We start from the raw sequence: 8,114 nt of genomic DNA on the forward strand, positions 1-8,114 counted from the left end.
TATCCTTATTTACACTAACATTTGTGGATGCAAGTTACCATAATTAAATAGGGATATGCACATCCATATAATTTGACAATAGGCTCTTGAGATAAATACTTAATTTTTCCTAGAAACTACTTTACAATGCATATGGTCTAGGTATTTTTATATGAATTTATAATGAGAATGATGACATATTTCAAACTTATACATATTAAAGAAGTAATAACTTAAATTAATTATAAAATATGTAATATTTTGGTATTTGAAACATGAAATTTCAATTTGATATTTGTCTTGAGATTTTAACATTCTTTTCCCTTATACATAGTTAAGTTTGAGGATCAAGGTCAAGTTTATAAATGTATATTTGGATTTTAGTTGAGATCTTGACTTAGTAGTCTATGAAATTCTAGTAAATTACTTGTCCAATTCACCTTTTAACTTTTTGTACATTTTCCTAAATTGAGGGTTGACAATAATTATAAATACCTCATTAGGTTCGTCATTATGTCACACATAGACATGCTCTACTAAGATAACTTGAGAAAATGTGTATACAAGATTGAAAGGAACACTCGATAGCCATGTCAAAATGAACAAAATGAGGGTTAGGTCCTAATGCTTGAAGCATGACAAGGATAAAAGGCCACTTGGTTTGATCGTAGAATTTGGATAATTCGATTTTAATAAATATAGCCTACTATTTCTATTTCAATCCTAAGGCCCATTACATGCTCTCCTAAACAAAGCTAATATTTTTCAAAATATACCTAGACTTGATAAAAACTAGTTTATTCAGGGTGCACAATCTATGGAAGGAGATGATGCAACTTTAAATCAAGAGATATGTAAAAGATATTGTATACACATAAAATTGGCTATGAGCAATTAAATAAATATTTTATATTTATTTAATAATTATTTTTCTATTAAATAGTTAATTTGAAAAGATTAATTTATTTAATTCATTCTTCTATTAATTAATTAAAATATTTTATGAATTAATTCATTTAGCCTTTCTTCTAATCAATTAAATATCTAATATTGAATGATTATTCTTCTATCCAATATCCTATAGTCTCATCAATTAAATAATTCCTTAATTATTTAATTTTCCTTTTCCAACTCACCTTCATCTCCACATCACTTCTTCTTTGCCAACTTATCAATCATGTGGCTAAAGATATTAATATTTTTAATATTAATATGCATCATTATCTTCAACATTCATTCTATTCTTCAAATAATGTGTACGTACACACATTCCTCAACCTCCCTATATTCTCTCTAAGCTTCCTACATCTTTGGAGGGAGTTGAGTCCACTTGTCCTCTTATCCCTAAATTATCTCCAACTATCCTATATTCTCTCAGTCTTCATCCTCAGTCAAGGTGAGATGAATGACACTTGCTTTCTCTTTCCACCTTTTCCTCCATCCTATAGGAGTAGGAGGAACATCTTCCACCTTTCTCTCTCACATCTCAACCTCTTGCTCATAGCCATTCAAATCTGCAAGATTTGATCATGACCGTTGATCTCTGCCACCTAAGCTTATGCACTAAACAATATATAAATAGAGGTCTCCTAAGCCATTTTTAAAACTAATATTCTAATAACTAATCTTACATTCATTCTAGGAGTCTTTTGAGTTTGAAGCAAATAGCATTTTTAGAGTTTTGAGCATAAATCATTTTCATAGCATGTTAGCTTAATATCATTTGCATATCTTAGTAGCAGTTAACTATCAATCCATTCTTCATATGCCATCTTGGAAGCTACCAATGCTTGTTTGAGAGAAAAATCATTTGCAACCAAGAACAATGGAGTTAGGTTACAATGAGGTGTAAATCATGGAAGGTATAATCTTGTTTATTTTGTTTATTTCATGTTACTTCATTGGTTGAAGCTAAGTTTCATGTAGCTTTCTTTTATACTTTATGATGGACTAATAAGTTTCAGGATACTTCTTTGGAGTTCAACTTTAGCCTCAACATATATTATGGGAGATGTCAAGAAGAGTAATCAATTTCCAATCATAAATATATTTTTGGATCTTCATACTTGGGTATTTGTTTATAATATTACCTAAAAAAATTAGTATAAAAGTCTTCAGGGAAAAATTTATGGAGATCCTCATCCTTGAATCCCAAAGAGCACTGTAGAATTCATAAGGGAACATGCCATGTTTAGGTGATTTATCATTGATCTTAGAAAAATAGCTTCTTGAAAATCAACAAAGTAAGAGATTTATTACAATAGACTTGTTTAGAATGAGAAATCTTAAAAAAGACATCCTTGAGGTATTGTTATATAGTATCATCTCATTCTAAGGAGTTCTTTTGGGATTTAAAAAACTTACTTATAATGAAAACCAATTTTTTGAAGGATATCAAGAAGCTTAGTCAAGAGCTAGTGGTCATATTTAACTTCTTTTTAAATGGCTTGGGAAGTATGATGAGTATGGAGTGCTTGATAAATTTCCTTCGAAACATGATCTCCCACTTTGAGACAAGTTAGAAAAATTTATTCCAAGAACCTTTTCTTTCATGTTTATTAGTAATCTAGTTCTATCAACAAATCTTATCCACCCACATCTGTGAAATAGGGGCAAAGAGATAAACTTCTAGCATAATGATGACTAGGTAGAGTTTTGAGGTGGTAGCCTCATCTAAATAGAAATAAAATTACACTAGCTAGTGACCACAGAATTGAAGAAAATGAGAGGTGCACTTGTAGAAATATTCTACCAATCAATTCAATCTATGAATTGAAGGGCCCAAAGTTCCAAGTCCTAAATAAGTGGGACATGGCCCAACATTGGATAATGAGTCAACAAAGAGGTAAATAATTGGGTCTTATTGGCCTTTGGTTTGGAAGATTGACATTCAATGGAGAATCAAATAGGAAAATTATATTAAAAGATAATATTTGACAAGGGTGTACTAAAATGAAAAAATAATTGGTAAAATTAAAGAAATATTTTATAAAAATCATAGCATGATCAATTCATTTGTACAAATTGTCAAAACCAAATTAGAAATTTCTCCATGTACATGAATGGAAATGATTATGGTGATGTATCATATTGGGGTTATAAGGACCCAATTCATTGTGCATAAAATACTAGGCTTCCCTTTTGCCAGTTGTCCGGTGCATAAGAAGAGTACTATCTTTATCATATGCCAACTCCATTGTATTAAAGTCCTCAAATAAAACCCAAGAAGAAATAGATATTTAATTGATAACCAAAAATAGATGGAAGATATTTCACTAACATCATTGCAAGCATAAATATTCATAACTCCAAAGGATTGATTGTCAGTATTGAAAAGAGCCCTTAATGCTCTCTTAGTAGGGTAACATCTTTGGTCCCTAAATATGGAGAGAAAGGTGACAAACTCTTCATGACTCGCATTGTGATTGCTATACCAAAAAAAATTAGCTTAGCCTAATATCATGGTAAACAACAAAAAAGAGAAAAACTAGTAATCTTAACCTCTTGCAAATAGAGGATATCCAAATCTCATAATTGTTGGTGAGTATCTCTTACTGAGTACTTCTTTGAGAGGTCAATAATATGTTGAGCATACTACGAGAGAAAATTTATTGGTAGGAGTCAAGTGGCATATCATCACTATTAAATTCATGCTAAGAATAGCATAGTGGTTTCACAAAAAAATCTTTTTGAAAAAAATTGCCTAAGTAAATTTTTGGGCCATAAAGTCTCCCTTTCTCTAGGATAACTTGCCTTCTTCCATTACCTAGAAGGATTGTCAGAATGTTACAATCCAACAAAATGAGAAGTGAGAGTGAAAAAAATTGTCTAGCAAAGAAAATTAAATTGAAGTTTTGAGATATTTTGAAATATTTAGGCTTATGCACCTTGTTTTTTATTAAGGAAAAACAGGTTTTAAGGGACTCAAAACCCTATACAAGACAGGTTTTGGAAGGACCTGCAACCCGAACCGAAAGATAAACTTGAAAGTCCACTCAAAGAAACAGAACACAAATGAGACTCAGCACAACCAAACCAAAGATGGGGTACAACACAAGAAGGACCCTCAACAAAAACCAATGGGCTGCAAAAGACCAGCAGCCCCAACCCAACCAGGACGAATCAAGAATTTGACCTACCCTTATGGGATCGAAGGATCATATCAAAAGAGGACTAGGATGATTTAGATTTTTTACTTTTAACAGTAATCCATCCCTCCTCAACCCTAACAACAACCTTTTGCCAAGAGGGTGGGTCTAGAATAGAGGACCTCCCATCACCAAGAGGAATAGAGCCATCATTCGGAGAGGCAAGGACAACAGAAACCAAAGAATCAGACAAAGATCCAACATCAATCTGGGAAGCGGGAAGGTCATCCACCAAAGAAGAAGATCCAACATTCTTCAAACGATCATTTGGGATGCCACCACAAGCATCCACACACTCCTGAGGCAAAGCAACCACCTGGGAGAAGCTTTTCTTTTTAACAAAATAGTGTTTAGAGGAGGCACCTTTCCACCAAGAAGCAGATCTTTTTTTCTTTTTATCTGTTTCACACTGTGCAGCAACATGTCCAGTCTGGAAGTACTTTCGACATCTAAAGGGGATACCTTCAAAGTCGAGCGGTTGGACCCAAGATCCCAAGGAAGATTCAATCTCTATCTCAGCTGGAAGCCCTTTAGAAACATCAATGTTAACCAAAATCCGAGCATAAGTAGAATGATAAATTTGGTAAGAGTCCTTATCAATCATTAGGAATTCGCCTAAAGCCTCCCCCACTTCCTCTAGCAGAGAGTCCGTCCAAAGATGAAGGGGAAGGTTAGGGAGCCTAACCCAGATATGAATCTCATTAAATGAATCAGTAGATGGGTTAAAACCCAAGAACCATGGTTTAACCATCAAAACAAATTTGTCCTCTCAGCTGAAAGGATTTGTACATAAAATTTTCGATCTATCCTTTGCATATTCAAATTTAGCAATGAAAAAACCCTTAGCTGAAGGAAAAATGTTAACTGAACCCTTTAAAATCGGTTCCCAGCTTTGGGAAATCCAAGTGTGCAGCTAAGGAAGGCTTGGCCAAAAGCCCCAAAACCTGCAAATCAGACCATGAGATTCAAACACATAGGAGTTGTGGATGATCTCCTGTTCAGTATCAATAGACACCCTGAAAGCCAAGGGTTTGCATACGGTAGGCCTATGCACCTTGTTAGATCGTTCTCCATTAGAGAGAATTGCCACATATTTCTAGTCTTGAGGTTTGGAAATTGTGCTAGTTGGCATCCTCGCAACTTGATTTATAGTTTTACTCACAGATTCAGCATGAGCTCCACTATTGCTAGAGTTTTGATTGTTTTTATGATTCATAGCTATATTCCACCTTTCTTTCTTTTAGGAAGGGGAGACTCAATAAAAGGTAAAAGAGTAGGCCTGCTATGTGCAGACCACGGGTAATCTTTAATTTAATGATTAGAAGATTGACACCTTAAACAAGGGTTTGACAAATTAAAATTAAAAACTTATTGGAAATGAATTATTTATCCAATTTGAATATAAATAGTTTCCTTAAATGTACATACCGAGAATAATCAATCTTATGATTAAAAAAGATTGATACCTAAAACAAATGTTTGACAAATTTAAAAAAAAACTTATTAGACAGGACTCTGCAACGACTTGAATTCTTAGTTTCTTTCTCTCCTAATACTCAGTTATCTTTCTTCTCATACTCTAACGTCTATATAAATCTCTCAAATCACTCGTACTGTCACATATTTTTCGAGCTTTCAAGTCTTGATATTCTATGAGCATGGATATGGACCAGAGACAGGTATCTGTGTAATAATAAAGGAATTCTTTTCACCCGCGTATATTGCGCCTGCATATGTTATATTAGTTGGCATGTTATTGGCTCCAATTTTAAAGATCTTGTACCTATTGTTAGAGAAGCAATATATCATTTCATGACCAACTATAGCTTGCTGGCAGACCTCGAGTGATCCCAAGCTTCCTTAAAAGGATGAGTTAAGTCATGATAATGTAACTTTCAAAACTGTTTAGAATTTAGATGTGAAGGTTCGCTTGTAGTACGTCTGCAATGGACCAGATCTACATCCCTACATTTAAGATGGGCATTTTGATTCTTTCATTCAACTAAAGTTTTGAGTTTTTTTGGTATGTTTTATTTGGGTAATTGGATAATTAAATGTGAGAATGTAAATAGAAATAATAGTGTTCTAGGTTTATAATTAAAGTTAAATTCATTTTAAAATGTCATTTTGGTATTTGAAACATGGAATTTCAATTTGATATTTGTCTTGAGATTTGAACATCCTTTTCCCTTATACATAGTTGAGTTTGAGGATCAAGGTCAATTTATAATTGTAGATTTGTCCTTCACTTGAAAACTTGACTTTGTAGTCTATAAAATTCTAATTTTTTACTTGTCCAATTCACCTTGACTTTTTTCTACATTTTCCTAAACTTGAGACTTGACAATATAAATACCTTGTTAGGGTTGTTATTATGTCACACAAAACATGTTCTACTAGGTTAACTTGAGAAAATGTGAATACAAGAGTGAAAAGAACGAACAATAGTTAGCTATGCAAAAATGAACAAAATGAGGATAAGGTACTAATACATGAAGCATGACGAGGATACAAGACCACTTAGTTTGATCGTAGACTTTAGAAAATTCAATTTTAATAAATATAACCTACTATTTCTATTTCAATCTTGAGGCCCTTTCCATGCCTTGACAAACAACAATAATGTTTTTCAAAATATACCTAGATTTGGTAAAACTAGTTTATTTAGGGTACACAATCTATGGAAGGAGATGATGTAGCTCTAAAGAAAGAGCCATGGAAAAGATATTATAGAAGATGTCATGAAGAGTAATCAATCTCCAATCATAAATATTTTTTGGATCTTCATACTTAGATATTTGTTTATTATATTACCTAAAAAATTAATATAAAAGTCTTCAAGGTGAACTTTATGGAGATCCTCATCCTCCAAATCCCAAAGAACATTGTAATATTCATAATGGAACATGTCATATTTAGGAGATTTATCATTGACCTTTGAAAAATAGATTTTTGAAGATCAAGAGAGTAAGAAGTTGATTATCGTAGACTTATTTAGAATGAGAATTCTTTAAAAAAAACCAATCTTGAAATATTGTTATATAATATACTCTTATTCAAAAGAATTCTTTTGAAATTCGAAAACCTATTCATAATAATAAACAATTTTTTTAAGGAGATCAAGAAGCTTAGTCAAGAGCTAGTGGCCCACTTTAATTTATACTTAGAAATATGATGAGTATGTGAAGAGCTAGTGGCCAACTTTAATTTATACTTTAATTTATACTTGAGAAATATGATGAGTATGGAGTGCTTAAGAAATTTCCTTGGAAGCATGATCTCCCACTTTGAGACAAGCAAGTAAACTTTAATCTAAGAACCTTTTCTTTCATGTTCATTAGTAATTTGATTACTTCAACGAATCTTATCCACATACATCTGTGAAATACGGGCAAAGAGATGAGCTTCTAGCATAATGATTCCTAGGTAGAGCATAGATTTGGAGAAAATGACAGGTGCACTGAACAGAAATATTCTACCAATCAATCCAACCTAACGTATCTTATGATTAGAAGATTAACACCTAAAACAAGTGGTTTTTTTGGCAAATTAAGATAAACAACTTGCTGGGTATGATCCATTGGTCCAATTCGATTATCAGTAGTTTCCTTAAATGTTTAGAAAGATCAATTATAGGACAATCTGAAAAGAACTTGTCCGGCTTGATATAGATAACTTTGCTAAGAGAGTCAGCTATGGTGCACAGAAAAATTGTGCACGGTAAAGACAAACCATGAAATTTGTGATAATTTATACATCAATATTATCGATTACAATTTTATCTAACGTACAATAGCCAACAAAGATGTAGATGGGATGCAAAGGCAGAGAAAAAAAATATTATTGTCTGTATGAAGAGATACCGAACAGAAATACGATTGATCAGCTGTTTGTATTCCATTGGTAGGACTCTGCAGCGACTTGAAATCTTGGTTTCTTTTCTACTTACACTCAATTATCTCTCTTCTCATTCTTTAACCCTAGGAC

Source organism: Cryptomeria japonica, chromosome 10 (assembly GCF_030272615.1).
Source record: "Cryptomeria japonica chromosome 10, Sugi_1.0, whole genome shotgun sequence".
In the NCBI taxonomy this organism is placed as follows: domain Eukaryota; kingdom Viridiplantae; phylum Streptophyta; class Pinopsida; order Cupressales; family Cupressaceae; genus Cryptomeria; species Cryptomeria japonica.